The following is a 5,003-nucleotide window of genomic DNA, read 5'->3' on the forward strand; positions in this document are numbered from 1 at the left end:
TATGGTGTTAAAGCTCACCCATGCTGTAGGGTTCTGGTAAGCCCCTAAGAGTCATGAGAGTGGCGTAAAACTCTCCTCATTCCTCCAAGAGATCTGGGCTCCATCGCTCTGTGTTTGCATGACACCCATGAAATCAGAGCAGCCAAAGAAGGTCATTACTGAAAGTGAAGTTAATTTTCACATGTGAAGGACATAAGCAGTTGCTAGGGGAGCCTTAGAGTTGGAAACAAACTGCTATTTCTGATTTATTATCTGTTTCATTGCCTGCCAGGGCAGAGTCTTTCCCTATTGTGTTGTCTCCAACCCTTCTCCTCCCTCATTTTAAATACATTAAGCAATAGGACTCTTGCCACTTCCCTTGTGTGCTGTACCCGTGTTCAGTCCTTCAGGGTTGATATTTGAACTCTGACCCTTTGCTGTTTTTCCTGATTTGCAGGGGGAAGCAGGAGACATCGGCCCAAGGGTAGGTAGTGACACAGCCTGTTGATTTATTCTAAAATTTGGTTGGGTTTAGTCACTGCACAAAACAAAGCTTTGTGCAACCTTGCTGCAAACAGTATGGTAACAGTTGTGGAAACGTTTAATTTTGCCTTTGGAGCTCTTTGTGGTGGTGGTTTTCCTAACTTTGGCCATGAGGAAAAAAAAGTCAAAGATCTTTGCGTACCTCATGAAGGGTTTTGCTTCTACTGAACTTTCTCCTCCCTTGCTTCCTCTTCCAGTGTCAGAGACAGACTCCATGTTTCTCCTGAAGTTTCTCTTGAGGCTGTGCTCCTTTTTTGTTGGCATTAGAGCACTAGTACGTGGGGGTAGGACCTGGTGTCCCAAGGGAGAGGTCCAGCACAGAGTTGTGCAGGATGGAACATTCCTCCTCCCTTGCTGAGCTCCCCACCTGGGAGCAGGATGACATCCAGGTGATATCCAGGCTGCCTTTGAAAATAAAGGGTTTAAAGTAACTGTATGATGAGGGAAAACTCTTTTGGCTATAGCACACAGAAATCAATGGAATTTTGTGGAAATGGCTCTCATGGAGCTGCGTGAAGTTGGGATTTACTGAAGTAAATCAGGACAGGTCTCCACAGGACAGAATGGGGATGTGGCCCATGTTGGGGATGAGATGGGAGGTTTCACCACAAGGTGTGGGCTCTGTTGCAGAGGAATTTCTGAGGTGTGGCTGTCTGTGGGTTATGGGCACCTGCTGGAAACACCACTGTGTGCATGTGTTGGAATCCTGGCGTACAGGTGACCGTGCAGAGGCTGGGTTTGGAGCTGGCACCCAAGAGCTGGCTGACCTGGGTTAGATGTCGTTGCTGGAAACATAACCAGGACCTCAGTGGTTAATGTTGAGTAGAGATGCCTCAGAGATTTTTTTTTTTTCTTCCTTCCCTGGAGGTTGTAAACTCACTTTATGAAGTTAGTGTCATATTCTGAAGCAGCTCCCAATTGCCTTGGGTGTGTTTGGAAATGTCACCCTGGGGCTCAGAGGGGCCCTAAAATGTCTCACATAGATTTACAGCCCGTGTGGCGAAGGAGGGGCTCAGCATAAGGTCTCACTTTGTCTAAGTGCACACCCACGTACTCAGAAGAGGCTTTAAGAGGTGATTCAGCAGCACAGGGACGTGAGTTTTCACTCCTTGGCCAGGGCTGTGGGTGACTTTGGGGCTGGCAACTCGAGAGATGCCAGGAGGTGCTGCTCAGGCTCCAAAGGTTCTGTGCTGCCAGGTGCTGTGGAATTCACCTCCTGCTGCAGGAGATGCTCTGGGACAGGCTCTGTCTGGACTTGCAGGGCAGGTACCAGCTCTCAAGGTAACACTTGTCCTTTGTTTTCATCTACCAAGAAAAATGTGCTGCGTTTTGGGGTGGGGTTTTTTGTCCTGATTTGCATTTGTCCAGATTTTGCTTCAGTTTTTGATTTAATTATGACTTTTTGCACAACAGTGAGAAAAAGGCTCAAAAACAATTTGGGAGAAAAGAGAGAGAAAAAAGCCTGGCAGAACCATGCACAAGTAGACCTAAAAACAGGTGCCTGACTTTGAAAATAGCTCCCTTTATGTCTCCAGACACTCAGGGTTGTGAATAGAAGGCAAAACTTCTTAATACCATCTGGTCCAGATTACTTTTTATTTCTGAATTTAATCTGTTTTATTCCTCAAGTTTCAGTGGTGGCTTTGTTTAGCTGATTTTGAAAGATGTGTCAATGCAACTCGCTGCATCAATGGGAAGATAAATAATTAGGACTGTATCCAGTGCCCTCTTCCTTATAAATGGTCATGTCCAAGGGCGGTGGAATGGGGATAGAGTGTCAGTGAACACTAAAACACTGTCATTAGGAATGATGGATTCAAAGAGAATAATCCTTGGGATGGCTTTGGAGGGACTGTCTGTGGTGGGAGTGAGGTGATGGCAATTAGGGATTAGCTACTGAATATATTCATGTCTGCACTGCTTCTCTTTCTGTAATAAGCACCTGCCACTAGCGTGGACAAAAATAGAGATTATTACATGTGGGAGTGTGCCTGATGGCAGATGTTGGAGGGTGATTTTGGAAAGCTGAGGAAGGAGATCACCTTGGGTTGTCTTAATCACTGAATGCTCATTGTTGTAAGCAGCATGAGGGAGGATGCTCTGCAGCCTCACCTGCTCAGGGTGGGGAACAAATGCGCCCAAATGTACTGACAGAATGCATGGAAGTGTATTTACAGGGAGAAATCAATAACAGATCCCCTCTGCTCTTGGGAGAATAGAGGGAGTTGAAGCAGGATGCTGCCAAGGCTGGGACAGCTGTGCCCTGATATTTGTGCCTGTGCTTCTCTCTCACAATCAAATACGTTGCTGCACCCCTGGAAAGGACTGGTTTTATAAGCCTGACTTGCTCCCTGAGCCAGCACTGGGCCGACTGCTCTGGATTTATGAACTTAGCTGGGTGATCTTGTTCGTACTGACAGATGAGATGTTCAGACAAATGATGGGGTTGAGGAATCTCTGCACATCTGGGCCAGCGGATGCACAGTGCCTGTGGCAGCAGCACCAGGTTTGCTCTCCAGAAGGAGAAAATGAGCCCCAGCTGGTGAGAGAAATTCTCTGTCTGCAGTGGCCCACATGGCACGTGCCTGCCCATGGCCAGTGCTGATGGAGATGGCTCCAGCATCTCCTGTATCCGGAGCTGCCGGGGGCAAAATGCTGGCATGGCTGAACAAACTCTGCAGCCACAGTGCAGACATAAAAGGAGCTTTTTCTCCCTTATTTTCTGCGAAATTTTAAGTGCTTGACAAGCTCACACTGCTGATAAAAACTCAGCACAGGAAGCATCCTGCAGGGCTCTCTGTGCCAGTCAACAGACGCCTATGGATACTTTTATTATTTGCTTATTTTGGAGTGCTATGTTGAAATGGCTACATCGAGAACTCTAAAGCTGAAAATTACCAGTGTTCAAGGTTTCTGCGCTCCAGTATTCCATTGCTACACGGGGTCAGATCCAATGGCCTGTTAGCCCAGTGCCTTGCAACCAGAAGCTTTGGGAAGTGTGGAGCAGGAACATGTAACCATCACACTTAACCCCTCTCCTGCAGCCTGGCTCTCTATGGCCTGAATGTTTCTTGAACCAGGGGTGGTGCCTCTCTACTTACTATCCCTCAGGGCTGCTCACCTTTCATGAGCCCATCTGTAACAGGGTCTGTTTAAAATGAAATGTGTGATGGCTGGATTTGGTGGGATATGGTGTGTTTGGCCTCAGAGCAAATGCAGATTGTTGTTTTCCATTAAAACAGATAGGCTTGGGACATGCTTATTTGGATGATGCTTACCAGTCTGAGGGACAAGAAAAAAATTTCAGTTCCCGTTTTGCTCTGTGGGCTTTTATAAAAATCCCACTTTATGCTCTTGTGTACTTTATGCACATAATGAGCCCCTGAACTGTGTCCCTTCTGTTTGCCACAAAACCCTTTGCTCTCAGTAGAGTCTTTTTGGTGGTTTCTGTAGTATTTGGAGGACCTGTCCACGTGCAAGTGTTCTGTGTCCCCATTAATTTTGATTTCTCAGTATTTCAGTGCTGTTCTTCCCAAAAATGGCTGCATTTAACTGAGTATTGAGCTTAAAGCCTCTCTCTACATCTTGAAAAAAGTTCTTGGTAGGGGTTGATTAGTTTTTTTCTATCTGACTTTACTTTTCCCTTCTCTTCTTGACACGATGGTGATAAAATATCTGTGCTGGGAGGCTGGGCAGGAGGTGGCCTTGCCAGTGCACTATTCACCCCAAAATTGAGGTTTGGGGTTATCTGTTATTGGTGTGCAAGGTTTAAAAGCTCCTAGGCAATTTGGACAAGAGGTTTGTTCCTTAGAAACCCCCAAAAATCCTCATGGAGGATTTTCTGTGTGTTTCCACAGGGCTTCTTGTGGCTTCACTCCACCCTCTTGATTCTCCTGTGGAAGTGGGCAGGGATGGGTGAATGGGGGAAAGGGAGATGCACGTGGTGTCCTGAGAAAGGAAATGTCTTACTGCTTCTCCCTAGATAGATGAGTGGAAAGGCTAAAAGACAATAGCAATGACTACTGACACAGCCTAAATACATTTTTTTTGCATCATATAAATCTGAACGATTTATTTGCGATTTGCAGGCTGGGAATACATCAGTATTCATTTGAACCTCTGAAAACAAATACAATATTTGGTCTCAGGGAAATGCTGGGATATATCATCCCCTATGGGGTTTACTGTAATAATACTCTTTATTCTGCAGTAGGGGAACCCTTTCCCCAGCTGCTTTGAATGTCCTATTGTGCAGTAAACTAGTGAAAAAATACTTGTTTCCCTCAGTCTGTGTCCTGCTTACAAAGCTCCAGTGTATCTAGAACCTTAAACCCACCAGTGTTGGCTACCTAGGCTATTACTTTCTAATATATCAGCTAATTATTAAAAAAAAAAAGTTATATATTGCTACAGTCTTTCAAACTCACTCTTCTGCTGTGCTTTCACCTTGAACTGCTGCTCTTTCTTCTTCTGCCTCCCAC

Source organism: Corvus cornix, chromosome 13 (genome assembly GCF_000738735.6).
Source record: "Corvus cornix cornix isolate S_Up_H32 chromosome 13, ASM73873v5, whole genome shotgun sequence".
In the NCBI taxonomy this organism is placed as follows: domain Eukaryota; kingdom Metazoa; phylum Chordata; class Aves; order Passeriformes; family Corvidae; genus Corvus; species Corvus cornix.